Here is a 16,120-nt window from a genome sequence, read left to right as displayed (position 1 = left end):
TCATTCACCTCCCATGGGCTCTTCGGAAGACCACGTGTGCTGGCGGGTCTGGCAAAAGGCAAGATTCCTGAGTTCTATTGTAAGCCTCTGCGGCTTTGAGCGTTCCCACAAGCCATATTTTGCTTTGCTTTTGAGCACTCTTTTTCTTTCTCTCTCCCTCCCTTTCTCCCTCTCCGACCCCCCACCCCTGCTTAAAAAGACAAATTTTTTAAGAGGCCCAAAATGTAAGGACTTTGATAATAGGGCAGTCACTTATCCTACATGAGCCACCAGCTTGGTCCCACCACCCCCACCAAAACTGACATACATAAACACACACACACACACACACACACACACACACAATCTAATTTTATTTGCTTTTATAACTTGCAGACTTTATTTCATGTGTGTGTGTGTGTGTGTGTGTGTGTGTGTGTGTGTATGACAGTTTGTGGGCTCCACCTCATTTTCTGAGAGGATCTCACAATGAACCTGAAACTTGCTAGGTCACCTAGTGCAGGGGGCCAGCGAGTCAGAGGGGTGTTCTTGTCTCTTGCCCCAGTGCTGGGGTTATAGATAAGTACCATCACATGGAGCACCATCGCGTGGAGCACCATCGCACAGATGCTGGTGACTGTGCATACCTAGCGAGCATTTTACCCTCCAGACCATCTTCCTAAGCCCGCTCGTAGCTGACTTTTAGAAATCACTTCATTTAAGAGGCCACACAGTTGGACAGGTTCTCGGCCTTCCACTCTCTGCCTTAAACACCTCAAACATGTGGGTTTGGATGAGAATGGCTGCCTGGGTCACTTCTCCAAAACTTGATACCCGTTTGTTGAAATTGACTCATGTGGACCTGAGCAAGTGACTAGTGTGTGACCTTTTGGCATCAGAGGACCAAACCTTCTGCCCTCAGAACATTCCAACACTGACCTGTCCTGCACATGCACCCCATGAAAAGCGATGAAGACCAACTGCGGTCACCTCCAGGAAGTGGACCTAACTGTGCTTCTCCCCTTCCGTGCTGAGCTCAGCTGCCTTCAGATACGATTTTTTTCTTTTGCAAAACCCATGGTCTCTGTGTTTGCCATTCTGTGCTTCAGCCTGGCCCTGTAACCACAGGAATTGATGTATGTTTTTAACCCCGACCCTCCAGTATCAGCTTCTAGTGCACTCCAGGAGCTGATGGGGATGCGGGTGGAGAGGGAGGATCGGACAGAAGAGGGAAGATACCGGCTCCTTCCACACATAGCTCCTTCCAGCGTGTCCAGGCCACTTCCTCTGTGGTTTCCATGAAAGGACAATTGCTAAACTAACCCCACATCCAGCTAATAAAAATGTTCCTAGACGATGCATCCTTACTTTCTCAGGCTGTCATCACCAAGTGCCACAGACGGATTGACTTTGATGACAGAAATTAATCCCCCGACTGTTCTGCAAGTGTGAGCTGCATACGTGGAGACGCTATAGGCTTCTTCTGAGACTGCACTCCTTAGCGTGCCCCTCTTCTGTTCTTCACGCTGTCTTCCCTGTGCTGATATCCTGATTGCTTCCCTGTAGAGAGACATCAGTGAGGCTCGGTTAGAGGGTCGGCTTACTTCTGTTTTTCCTAATTACCTGCTCAAAGGCCTACCTCCAAACACAGTCATGCTCTGAGGTGATGGGGGTTATAACCTCAGTTTGGAGGGTGAGGAGGGGGATGAGGCTCGTGGCTAGAGGATGGAGTGAGGAAAAAGTGGCTCCTTGGGGCTTCCAGTTATGGCATGCCACAACACACTGTTGAACAGAAGGATCATTCTAGGGCTCCTGTGCCCCAACTTCTGTGTCCCAGAGAAGTTCTAAGTGAACCCCTCCAGCATATAAATTGTTCGGCTTCCTATATGGACTCGGGTAGATCTGGAAAATTTTGGAGTAGAGAGCGACAAGGTGGGAAGAGGAGTTCTGGTTCAGTGAGCTCTGGACGTTAGGATTAAGACTGATCTAATACGGCATTGCCATTGAGCTTGCTTCCTTGTGGTAAACTAGACAGACCCGGAGACAGTTCTTGGCAGAACTCGTCAAAAGCCCAGGAAATCCACAGACTTCTCAGAATCAGAGCACACCAAAGGCTGCAAAGTTATTCCAGATGTAGCCTGGCAATATTTGAAGGCGCTACATGCCATGGGTTCCTAGAGTCTACTTTTTAGCCAAGTTCCCACGTGTCCTTGTCCCAAAGTGTCCCACCCTCTGAAGCTTTCCAAAAGACAATTCCCAAAAACTTACTTCTTTCGGGTTTTTATATCTCCGGACAGGAGAAGAAAGAGCTTGCTCAACCAGCCCAGTTCCTTCTTAGACACTTTCTTCAATACTAACAGATGTTCCCAGAATGACTGAGACCTTACCAGAAGCTGAACTGGTTTCCCCACGTGCCTCTCTGACCTCTCTCAGAATGAGGAAGGAAAGTGGTTGCCCTGACTGCTCCGTTCTACAGCCTCAAAGGTGGAAGATAAAGAAGGGAGTCTGCTGTTTCCATCTGGTCCCTCCTGGTCCCCTTCCTCTCCCTCTCCCTCTCCCCCCCCCTCTCTCTCACACACACACACACAGTCTCATTCCTACCCTTTCAGCTTTCATTAAGGAATTATTTCCTGTCCCCCAGCCCCCTCCTATGACAAACACTTTCACACAGGGAATGGGCAGTTCTTGACCCTCTATCAATGCCCAGAGTCAACAGACACTGCTCAGTCGTGACAGCATGGGAAACCTGATCCTGGGTCCCAGCTTCACCTGGCATACCATCTGTTTTCTCTAAACTTTATAACTGAGACACTAACCTAAGCCAGGGCTAGCAAGCAGAGTTCTGATTTGGTTCCTAGAGAACTATGTCAAGGAAGGCCTACGATCGTGCCTGGACTCCCTGGGGGTGAGAACAACGCTTTGTTTGCACGATTGGATATGGACCTAGAGTGGAAGACTGTGGTCTCTCTAGAGGCCAACAAAACGCCTGAATACTCTTTATCATTAAGCAGGGTTTTCAGAAGGTCTCTGCTAGGACCAAGCTCTGATCCCACTACCAGGGACTAGAACACAACTGTCCAAGCCTCAGATGCTCTTCAACACAGCAAAAACAGAAGATTGAGGATATAAAGTTGTGGGTTCTCTTATACCCTAACTTCTGGTTTTCTATGTTTGGTGATGGCCGTCCCTCCCTTTCCATGAAGACCCAGGACATCCTGACAATTTTTGTCAGTCTGCTCCTTCTTCTTCCTCCTTACACAATAACTGGAACTTGAATGTCTCCTAAAGGATCTGTGTCCCTCCTCTCTTCTCAGACAACGCTATCCCTTTTCTCATCTAATTATCAAATCACGGGTAAGACAGGAGGTCCTCTTTTCCCATGGCAACACCCAGATGCCATTCCCGGGCCTTCTCACAAACCTTCCTTATATTAGTCTATTTTTGTTGCTATAAAATAAGACACTGAAGGCTGGACACTTTATAAAGAAAAGGTCATTGATTAATTTACATTTGAGAGGCTGAAGGCCACAGATCAAGCAATCTCATCTGCTTGACTTCTGGCCAAAGTACTTTTAACTGTATTACCACATAGCAAAGCAATATACAGAAAAAGCCAAGCATGGTGCAGTCTTTCTATATAACAATCCATTAGTCCATTTTTGCACAAACTAATCAGGATCCCAAGAGAACTACATGAATCCTGATGGCAGCACCTTCTAAAACCAAACTACGTTCCAGTGAGCTCCACCTCTCAAAGAGTCTACTGTCTCCCAGGAGCACATATAGAAGGTAAAGTGCTTGGCACAGGAATCTTTAGGGGATACACTCACATAAACCATAGTACTGTCCCCAGGGCCACCTTCTCCCCCTCTTCCTGCCTATCTTCTGCCATATTCCCAGTCATTTCCCAAAGCTGAGGAAGATTTAAGTCTCCCTTTTCCACTCCAACATTCCCTCTGTTCTCAGAAATTTGCCCCGAGTGCTTCTCACCAACCTTGGTCACACCTAGGTTTCTTTTCACTTTACATGGTTGCAGAGTACATATAGTAAAAGACACAGACAATAAAAACGTGTACATCTCAACCATTTTCAGTGCATATTTTACTAGGATCAGGCATGCCATGAACCATCTGTCCCTGGAGCATTTCATCTTGCACAACTGATTCCATGCACACAATAACCAGTAATTTCCCATTGCCTCTCCCTCCAGGCCTGAAACTGCCATTCTACTTTCTATTTCTGTACACTCAGCTATTCTAGGTGAAAGTGTAGGTGTTTATCTTTGTATGATTAGCCAGTTCCACTTGGTGCAATATTGTCAGAGATCAACCATGTCGAAGCATGATTCTCTTCCTCACACCTGACTTCCCATTTACTATAAATATGTCCATCAAGACTTATAGTCTTACTCTCTGGCCACATCTACAACTCACCTTGCCTCACAGGAGAAGGTCTCCTTGGTTTCATCCAAACCCCAAGCTCTCTGCCTTTTGTAAAATGAAATGTCTCATCCAATCAAACCCACTATAATTTTACCTAATTCCTAAGAAAAACCTATTAACCTTCCTACCTGGAAGGTTAGGACCAGCTGTGGTTTCCCATTGAAAGCGTTTTCCTGTCCCAGAACTGTGATAATTTACACAACACACACAGCCAGTAGCTGGTAGGTAGGTGGGCACACACAACCAATAGATGGTAGGTAGGTGATCTGCACAGGCTGTTTTACTCAGAAAATTTTTAAAAAGAGCCCACACAGATTGCAAAGTGTCGAGGAAACTATTCAAAAGCAAGGCCACACTGCACATTAGTAAGGAATAGTGCACATGGTAAGAAATAGGCTGTCAGGACTGACAAGCTGGGGCTGTTAGTAGAATTACATCTAAGTCACCGCTCTAAACTTAATTTTGCAGTTTTTCTAGCAACCCCTTCCCCAAACCTCAGAACTCTTGAACTTGAAATTGTGTCACCCTTCGCTAAAACAGCCCTGTGTTTTCTGGATCTCCTGGAAATGAGGAAGGGGACCTTGCTCCTGGCCGAAGGTCTCTAGCCCAGCTGTGTCAAGGAGGTCCTTGGTTTGCTTTGGTAGCTATTGCTAGAAAAGCTAGGGAACAAAATGTAGACCAGGACGTAGAAGGCTTAAGGGATCATTGCTCTCATTCCCAAACATAGATCTTGTAATCTTTCCATCACCAAGCCTCCAGCATTCCTCTCAGAGACAGTGATGGATGCTCCTGGAAAAGAGGGACCACCTCGGGGCGGTGCATGCTTCCCCTCCACAACACAGGAGAGCACTCATGGAGTGCAGAGGCCACACTGCCAATAGAAAGACACGCCCTGACTGGCTGATGTCAGCTTTGGCTGCTCTTTCAGCTTACGGTACCCACCAGTCTCAGGAACCACCAGGACTATTTCCTCCCTGAGCAGTCAGGGATGCTCTCAGCTTCCCTCTTATTCCCCAGGCTCAAAGGGCCAAGATTAGCAGAAGCCTCATTTTGGGTCCTCCTGGCAGAGTCTGTGCTGCCCTTAGAGTGAAGAGTGAGAATTTGGCCTCCACCCCTCTTATACATTCCAGACTCAAGAACCAGGCATTTAGGTGGTGCCCTCTTTAGAATATTTGAACCGTGTTTCATTGACTCTGTGTTACTCTCTGAAATGGTGCTAAGAATCATGGTATAATAAGTCTCAAGGTAACGGTCCAAAAAACTCTCATTATCCTCATAGTGGAACAATCTACACATAGAGAGCAAACCAAACCTTTAAAATGGGTGATAAATGTTCTTTCCTGTGTGGGACATGGCATAGTTTTCAGAGGTGGCACAGAGGTCCCAGGTCCCTGTTGTTCATACTGCCAGTCTTTGGAACGTGGGCAGCGCCTAGCCCTCAGTCACGGTGTTTTTCTTTAATGTTCCTGCTGGCTGAGGTGCCGTGCATTCCAGAAAGCTTCACTCACCTTCATACAGGGGAAAATTTCCTCAGACCAACCAGGGCGTGGTCAACCCTCACCAGCTCAGGCCGGGGCAGGTCAGTCTCGCTGGTAAAGAGCCTATGAGCAGCCCTGGGTACAGGTTACAGATTTTGTTTTTATTAGTGAGACCTAGTCCTTCCGAGTCGTAAGATCTCAGAGAATGGCTGCCATGCTACAGTTACAACAACTGTAGCAAGAAAAACTCGGACTTCTGTCTGTAATACTAAGTAAGGACTACAGGCTCAGGACCCAGAACAAAGAAAGGAAAACAAAATGCACACACACACACACACACATGCATACACACACACACACACACACACACACATACATACACACATGCACACACACACCTTTTTTTTTTTTTACATCATAGGTCCAAAAGTGTAACCTGTGGCCAGGGTCAGAAAACAATACATCATTTTCAAGATAGACAACATACTCTGCCCTGCCTGTATGCAAGGGGTGGAAGGGTGCTGACATGAGCCAAGAGAAGAGAGAGAAAATGGACTGGACAAGGCCAGAGCTAACTATGAGAGAGGGGAGACTAGCGGGGGAGATGGAACACAGGAAGAATAGCGAGGTTAGCAAGAGCAGAGGATAGAGTGACGGGCTCCGTATAAGAAGGATGGGTGGCTGGGAGAGGCATGCTCATGAGCTGAAGGGAGTTTAGAGCAGAGGAGGAGAGCAGGGACTGAGGGAGCCTGGGCCAGCGTGGACCTGGATATGCTGATTGGCCACAAGTAGATGTTTAGTGAAGAGTCATATGTCCTTTTTGCCAAAAGTAAGGCAAATGATTTATTTGGCAGAGGGGAATGGCTTCACAAGTTCCCAAGGAAGGCTGGCTTCTATCCAACTGCCAGAAACGCCTTCTGCATTCTAGGCTGAGCTCATTTATGAATATTTAGATGACCTTTCGGAGTTTCCTTTGGACCTGACACTATCGAAGTCCCCAGAAGGATGGTTTCTGGCTCAGGGGCCTCAGAAGTGGCATGCTTACTTCCTTGTCCACATCTACTCAAATGGTTTCCATTCTTGCTTCTTTGGTGAAAGCCAGGCGGTCAGAACTGTTTCTGTATGTCCATCCCCCTGGTTGTGTAGGAGGGGAATTACTCCCATGGGCGTCCTAGGGTGGAGAACAGTGTGACAGATACAGGTAAGGAGTACACACTGCACCACAGTGCTCAAAGGGCACAGTGGGAATCCACCTTGATAAGACCACAGTCATCCTATTTGTAACCATTGTTCGGCCTACCCAAGCGCCATGTTATCTACCCCAACCCTACAAGCCTATCAACATCATGAAAATACTCATCCGTGTGTGCGGAGCAGCCCACTGATAGATCTCATCTTCACTGCAATAGAATAAATTGTTTGTAGCTTACATTTGTCTATTTAACATTAAACCCCTTCTTCCTTCCTGCTGGACTTGCTGCTACCTAAGGCTTTTTTTTGCCTGGAGGTCCAGTACATTGGACTCGGTGCAGCCCAGACCAGTCTACATTGTTACGGGGAAGCTCACCAGAGACGACCACTCAGACATAGTGTATAGCCAACTGAAAGTCTTCATTCCAGTCATCTGTGACCACACTCAAGTGTTTGGGGGACATAGGTATAGCCCAGCGTGTCCAGAACATGGGATTTCTAAAAGCAGAAACCACATCCTGGCATCTCGCACTGGAGCTGCAGGTGGACAGAGAGTGGGGGGCACTCCCTCGTGGAAGGAAGCAGTTTGAAGCAAGCATTTTAAACAGAAGCTAAGATAAGCAGCTAGCTGAAGGGGGTCAACATGAGCAAGCAGTTTAAACAAAGGCTAAGTTAGCTAGGACTGTTGTTCATCTTATGATTTGCCAGAAAAACCAACTCCACCATTTTGGGCCAAATTCAAAGAAAGCATTTATTAAATACCGACCAAGAGATGGACTTCAGTCAGGACCATACCCCTGGAATTTCCCAGCTGAAATGGCCCCAAATCATGTGTTGCAGGGTCTCCAAAGGACAAACCTATAGGCCACTGTACTTTTCCATGAGGTTTTGTTATTTCTCAAGAGCTGCAGGTCCTAGCATCCCAGAAGTCACCTGGTTCCTGAGCAGGACGGACTTACTGGTCTATTTTGGGCATTACATGCTGCCCTATTCCTAGAATGTGGCTGAATAGTTTTCCATGGGACTCTCTGTCAAAGATAACTGATTCTAGCTAAGCCTGGAAATGACGTTAGCAAAAACACAAGATGGGGGAGCCTCTACACTGTCTTTCAGAGGAAAGAACCTCAGTTTCTTCTGTGTCTGTTGGCCAGTTCTCAAACACCAGCACTGGGCTTTAGCAGAAGCACAGGCGCAGAACTAAAGAGCTACTGTCTCACAGAGAACATTTTAGTAAGTAGACATGCTATTAGTTTTATTGTTTTTTACAGTCCAGTCGTTACCCCCATCCCGTTCCCCCTCCCCCTGCCCGTCTCCCTCCTCCCGCATCCCACCCCTTCCCCCCCCAAGAGGATATCCCCACCCCATCCCGACATAATGAGGAAATTTAACCACGTGTTGTCCGCACATCACAGGAACAGTGAGAAAGAAAATCTAGAGTTAGCAGTGTGAAGTGACCAGAGTCCCCTATCCCAGCACCACCAGCTGTGTGACTTTGCCGTGTTCATCCTGGTTGTGTATGCAGGCGTACATCGTTTTGTTCATCTGCCAAATGGGGGTGCAGTATTCACTGTAACCTCCTCACACTGGGGTTTGTGAGAAACCAATAATGAAGACATTAAATTGCTGAATGAATTCATATGCTAATTACACTATGGTCACAAGCCCAGCAGAACCTGATGAACCGAAGCCTTCTTCAAGTGAGTTCTCTTAAGATGTGAACCAAGAAGCTGATCAAAGACTGGTCACCTGCCCCTCAGATTTACTTACACCCTAGTTCTCCAAGTCACAGAAGCCTGTGAAAATAATCAAGATCACACGTATCATAAACACACTTCATGGCTTCTCTCTCCACATGCTAAGGCCACCCATCAGGAATGAGGCAGGCTAGAACTGTCACATGAATTATTAGGGTTAAACCCTTGGACCTGACAGCCCTAACGAACTGAAAGGCTCTCAGACAAGTTTTCCCCCTGGTTAACTCTCTCCTCCAGTCAAGATTAGAGCCAGCCTGCCTGTCTGAGACGAATTCTGCTTAGAGAACTTGTAGTTCTAAAAGTGAGCTTTGTGTGTTTTCTTACACAGGTTTCTGTAACAATGTTTCTCTTTAACATTCTGTAGACTGCAAAAATTCACACAAGATGCTCTCAGAACATCTTTCTTAAACAATGGCACCACCATCACTGAACTGAGAACTCAACCTTCTCTTATCTACAAGGCCAGGGACCTGTGTATCTAAGGAATAAACCAGCTGTCTCCCCTTTTATCTATAAAAGCTTTCGTTTGCCTGGACTTTGTTGAATGTGCCCATAGCTCACTGTAGCATAAGTGTTCTCCTCAAAATGTTATTTGTGAGACCAAAACAGGAGAAATATACCTTGAAGTTTCCAGGCTCTGCTTGCACTTGAGATTGCTAAGAATAAGTTCCTATTTGACCTCTGTCAGTTCTTGCAAGTTTTCTATTTGTAAGTAAGAAGTTCCTGTTTGTCCCATGCAGGCTAAGTTTCCTGTTTGGAGCTAAAGAATACTTCTCCTGTTTACCCTATGTTAAGTCCTTGCAGGTTAAGGTTTTTATAGGTAATTAAAACTAAGTTTCTGTTTCTTTGATCTGGTATAAACTGCTTGGGACCCCGTTCACATGATGTAGTCTTTACCCTTGTTCCTTCTGCTCCGTTGTATCTTTTTAACAAGGTATAACGTCCAGCTGCCTCCTCTCTGTGAACACCTTATCACGCATATAAAAGGGACCTCAAGAAGCCATCAGGGGCTGTGCTCTCAAATCCTGACTTAGGATGAGGCAGTTAGATCACGAGTCTCCGGTTAACCCCAAAATGCAGCTTGCTTTAATTGAATAAATGTGGATTTGATTTTTTTTCTCCTCACAATTCTCAGATTTAACTTATACCCAGATAAATACCATTTGTTATCTTGGATAATTCCTTTGATTGGTATTTAAGTTGAACATTTTTTGTTTGTTTGTTTGTTTTGTTTTTTAGCAATTGCATTTGAACCACAAATAACCTGAAACATCCTAATGAGAAATATGTGCATAAAGCCCAAATTCTGAGAGTAACCAAATTATCTTCACATAAAATCTTTACTTGAAGCTGACCCCAGCAGTGTTATCTGTCTTATTCAGAAGGAAATGACACCTGCCAGGAAGCCTGGCTCATAAAGCTTGTGCAAACATGCCTGAGCCTCTACCCAATGGCTCCTCAGAACATGGTCCTCTCCACTGAGACACAGTTTCTGCTGGTCACATTCAATGGTCCTTCCTAGCCAGCCCCACCTCTCCTCCATGCCTGGCTTTCAAAGTTTTTTGTCTTCCTCACAGGACTTGGAAAAGATTATTCAGGCTGCCTGTCCTCTGATGTGACATTCTGAACAGGTTTCAGCATCGGAAATGTAAACCACTCTATTCTGTGTACCTATAACCTTGCAGGGATGGTAATTGACATTATTATGGCCATGTTGGATGTAACTGCCATCTTGCCCACTAGGTGACCCTAGCAGGCTGTCTTTAAAGCTATTGATAGCTGAGCTTTTCTTGCTGGCAACTGTACCTAGTTTCTTAACTGATAGTGTTAGCAGTTTTTCAGAGAAAACCAGTACACTTTAGTTACCCATAGGCCACCTTTGTCTTCATATGGCATTGTCTTGCCTCGGGTGTGGAGATCTCTTATATTGCTAAGATGTACTTTGGGCCACAGATCTCATAACTGTGTTTTGTACAATTCTGGATTTATCTCCATTTCCTTTGATCTGTTGTCCCCTTTGTCTTTGGGAGATGATTCTCACACTGTGTGCTGCTAAGGGAGGCAGACACTTTTAGGGATACACTATTTTATTATCAACTAAAACTGTAGGAAAAAAAAACTAAGCATGCTTCTAGGCATTCCTGTCCCCAGGATTTGAACCTTTCAAGCCTCAGCTTCATATCCTTGAACTAAGCAGCATGCCCCAAGTCTACTACCATCTTCCTAAATCATGACCTGAGGCTGAGTAGGCTCAGAAATGAGGACAGGTCCCCTCAGTGTCTTAGGGCAGACCTGTGGATTCTCATGCAAACAGTTTTAGGAACTCAAATACACATATTATAAGCAGCATTAGGCCAAACCCATTACAAAGACCCTCACTCCATCCCTGATGTAACTATGGGAAGATATACATATTTCATACACATTGTTACACCCAACACAAACACACACACACACGCGCGCGCACACACACACACACACACACATCAATGGCAACCCAAGATATCCAATGTGATAGTCACATCATCCAAAGATGGTGGTACCCACATGGAGGATATCAAACAAAAAATGGCAGCACTTATGCAGAGGCAGTGGGTTGGCCAAGCACCACCTCTTTCCCAGACTCTCTTGCTGCTAGCACTCTGCTCACCCATCTTCATATCTTTCTTCTGTTTCCTCTCTCCGCCTCTCACCTTTCTTGGGGCACACAGGAATGGCTGACTAGGTTCAGGGACATGAACGTAGTAAGCTGGCATCAAAGGTGATCTCTCAGAGACTCATCCACAGGTTCCCAGCACTAGGGAACCATGAACAGAAGTACCAAGATAGTAAAGGCTATACGGTCCCCATGTCTAGTAGTTTTGTGTGTTTCTCTTGACAAGGGCCCCAAGACTCACTCCCAACCCTCTGGAGCCAATATCTGGTGGAGAATGAAATTTAGAGTCTGAAAGTCTCAGCTTCCATGGGCCTTGGGACCTAGAAGAGGGACACAGGCAACAGGGCAGCCTGAGGGGTACCTGGACCCTGCAATGGGAAATGTGTGCTGGGTAATGGGGGTTTGCCCTTCCCAGAATTCATAGCTGATTCTGCTCTGCACTTCCTGATGTTATCATGTGTAATCACAGTGTTTCCTTCTGGTTTCTAATGTCCTGGCCACTTCCATACCCTTCTTGCTCCTTTTCTATAGATTGTTCTATCCTGGAGATATTGATTTAACCTCAACAGGCAGTTGGATGTTCTTCTGAGCAGAGGGTAGGAGGTCCTTTGCAATTTAACTTGGATGGCAATTGGGATAGGCTGGGCCATTTGTGTGGGGAAGCTCTTCTTCAGACCTAGTGACTCGGCCCTTTTAGAAATTCTGAGGAGAAGGACTTTACACCCTGCCCCAGCCACAGGAAAAAAAAAAAGACATCAGAGATGCCCAAGACAAGGACTTCCATCCCACTGTTGTGAGACTTGGACCCAGGAGAGACAACATGGGTGACTTCTGTAGAATGAGTGAGCCCAGAAGGCCTGGGGGCTCAAGTGAGGGTTTCTGCTTTGCGGGATATGTCCAGGCTCTGCACCCATAATGCTTACATCGCGTCCTCCTGGGACCCCTGCCCATAAGTGAGAGGGATGCCTTGGGATGTCTTCCCATGAGAGAGACTCTTGATTTCCTCTCCCTTTAGGATTCCCACAGGAAATTCACCTTCAGTCTCTTTGAACACCCCACTGTGATGCCTGGCAGGTTTAGGCCACAGCAAGCATAAATGGTAGGACTGTGGAGAGTCTCATTGCAGGGATAGAAAAGTTGTGTCAAGAACACTGTTGATAATGATAAAATCGGGGAGGTTAGTCAAGGAATAAGGTTTAGCCTCGGAATCCAGAGAAAAGTACCCTTGGCTAGAACATAGGCTGGGTGGTGGAGAAGGTTGGCTAAAGGATCAGAACGCTTAAGGGCTGATGTTGTCCTGGACCTATTTTGTAGGGGGAAAGGTGGTCTGAGGTGGTTTATATTCTGGCCATCATGGCCCACAACCAGGATGGGGAATTGTGCCAACAAAGATCAAAGGAGACACCTCTAATTTCCTCGATGACCTCAGCTTGTATCAAACTTCATATCCCAAAGGGGGGGAATGAAATAACTTTCCTACTCCCTAGAACCCTAACCTACCTTCTATATTCTCTCATTCACACCAAATCGTTAAGAGAGGTGCACACAGAGACCAGAAGTTGACCTTGGGTGCCTTCCTTAGTCTCTATGTTAGTTGACTGAGTCTGGGGCCCTCCCAGTACCCAGAGCTCTCCAACCCACCTGTTCCCACTAGCCAGCTTGCACTAGGGAATCCTGTCTCAGCCTCCCAGTGCTGGGATTACAGGTGAGCTAACAAGCCCACCCAGCTTTACATGTGTGTGAAGGCCCAAACTCTAGCCCTCCTGTGTGAGCAGCAACTGTGTCTCATTCCTCCAGCCCCTGACTCCAGCTTTTGCCCTTGCTTAGTCCTGAGCATCTACATCTCCACTAGGGAGAAAGGGGATGTCTAGAAGGAAACTGGAAAACATGTATACAGTCTCCTGATCATGTGGCCAGAGCACAATCCCTCCCATATATGTAACCCACTGTCAAGGAGTGTGACTCAACAGGGACAGACATGAGAAGATAAAGGAGAGGCTCCTCGTGGGATTAGAAAATTTCTAACAAAATTGTACAAGTCCTGTGGCCATTTCATTTTTTACATCTTTTATTATGAACTAAAAGTACTAGTCCTTACATGTCTAATTCAATGTGTGGGGTATGCATGTGCATTTGTGTTTATACAAATATAAGTATCTTAGGATGACTTTTGCTATACAATTGTAATATCAAGATTGAGAACTATTGTCTCCTCTACCTGTGCTATCCTCTTTTTTAAAAAAATGTAAAAATTAAGAATAAGTTTCTCAAAATTCTTATTCCAGCCAATTTACAAACAAACAAACAACAACAAAAAGGTGACATGACCATTTAAAGCCCAAGCTGTTGCTGTCCGCTCAGCTACCCTTAGTGGTGGTCAGACTAGGCGCTGTGCCTTTGAGATCCACGTTTTCTACTTTTGAGTCTGTTAAGTCTTTGGAAGTCCAGTTCTAGAATTGAAGATTGATTAATGCTACTACATAATGATCAGATCATCAGTGTGACTTTAAAACTGGTAATGACAGATCTCAAATTCACAGAAGCTTTTCATTTAATTTTTTATAATTTTTAAAAATTTTGTTTGTGTGTTTCCCCTCTATATATAAATGTGCCCCATCCATGCAGTGTCCACAGAGGCCTGAAGAGGGAGTCAGATACTCTGGAGCTGATGTTCCAGACCATCGTTTGCAGCCATGTGCTGAGAATCAAATTAGATACTTTGCAATATCAAATCAATAAGCTCTTAACAACTGAGCCATCTCCCCAGCCCCTAAAATTTGTGTGTGTGTGTGTGTGTGTGTGTGTGTGTGTGTGGCTATATTATACATGTTATCTACATGTGCTTATCTTTATGTGGTACCTAACTGGCTTACAAATTAGTTGCCACATACATTGAAATGGTTAGATTAACCCAAATTAATTTTAGTTCATAGTGTAACCAGAGTGTTAAGACTAAAGACTGGAGTCTGTCTCCAAGGTACGTGTGTGTGTTTTAGATTTAAAACAGAAATGTTTAAGATAGAGGATGAGCAGAGTATATAACTGGTCAATCACGGTCAGGGTGTTGTCTGGTTAACTGTTGTCTCGGTTCTGGTTCTGAAACATGGTCCAAGACATTTCTATCACCTGAGGAGATGAACTGGTTCTCAGGAAGTCACCATTCTGTTCCAGGGCATGGCTGTGCAGGCACAAATCATTGTTTTTATCTCTCCTAGGATCCAAAACAACTCCATTAAGATAATGTCTCATTTCTGCGCTTCACTTGCAAAAGGAGGCAGTGAACTCGGAGGAAAGGAGATGTCTCAAAATGAAGCCAATGGTGACTTTCATCCTGCCCTTTGGTGCAAAGGAAAAACAAGTGATTTTTAACAAAAGCCATGTCTACGAACATATCATTATAGCACTTAAATACCAGTTGGATTAGTAGTTGCTTTAAAGTATCAGTGAGGAGCAGGAAGGGAAGGAAAAAAGGGGAGAGAGAGGGGGGGGAGAGGGAGGGAGAGAGAACTACTACCATGTTCTGCTGGATCCTGGACACAGTCCTGTGTTTTCATTGAAATGGGCTTATTTTAACTAAAAAGAAAAGCTTTCTAGTGAAGAATAAAACAAAAAGGAAACATCAAGTAAAAAAAGCAGACAAAAGTTATTGGTTTGGAAACTTTAAAAGGTTTGAGAAGAAAGGACAATGCTTTGAGATGAGAAATCACTTTAGTTTGTAGCTTTTTCCTTAAAATAAAGGATTGTTACCAAATGAGAATAATAGAAAGAAAAGCAACCCAGAATGCTTTAGCACATTTACACAAGTCCCGGTAAGTCACATAAAAGATCTGTAAAAGATAAAGATGCACATATCTTTCAAAGATCACATTTACTACCATTAATGATAATAATTTCCTATGATCAAATATTTATAATTAGATATTATTTTATCAACCAGTTTGCTCCTGATATTAGGGTCAAGCTGTAAACTGTGGTTTTTGGAGTTCCTGACAGCAGAGATAAACAGATAATTCAAAAGACCCATGGGGAATGGTATAAACCCAGAACATGACCAACTTGTAACCTTGTTCCGGAAAAAACTGTATTCCCTCAGGTAGATTATAACCCACCACCCCAGAGAATCCTCAAATTGAAGGAAGAGAATTCTAAACAGACAATGCTTGTCACATCTGTGGGAAGCCAGAAAACTAGAATTGTAAGGGAATAAGGAACAAGGCTCCCCTCTACAAAGAATCACCATGAGGATGACGTTGCACTTCTGAATAGAGACTACGCCTCTGCTCCCTTGATTGCCTTTGAAGATGAATGCTCTAGCACATTGAGCAGAGAAGACCATCAAGGCACTTCAGGTAACACTTACCGTGATATAGCATGAAAGAAAAATGTTAATTTCCTTTACAATGTTGGAACTTCATTTTCTGCTCTGACTGATAGCCCAGAGCCCTTACAAGATAAGCAAGTATAGTAATCAGTGTGGATGGCCACGTGCTAAAGCACAGGATGCTTTTGTGTCAACCACAGACTTGGGAAGCATCCTACACATGGCTCAAGCACAAGGCATAACCCTGAGAGTTCTCACCCACAGGCACTAATTCAGTCAGGTACATTAATCCTTTCAAA

This window comes from Micromys minutus (genome assembly GCF_963924665.1).
Source record: "Micromys minutus genome assembly, chromosome: 10".
NCBI lineage: Eukaryota > Metazoa > Chordata > Mammalia > Rodentia > Muridae > Micromys > Micromys minutus.
The sequence above is the reverse complement of the archived record's forward strand: the minus strand, read 5'-3'. Positions refer to the sequence as shown.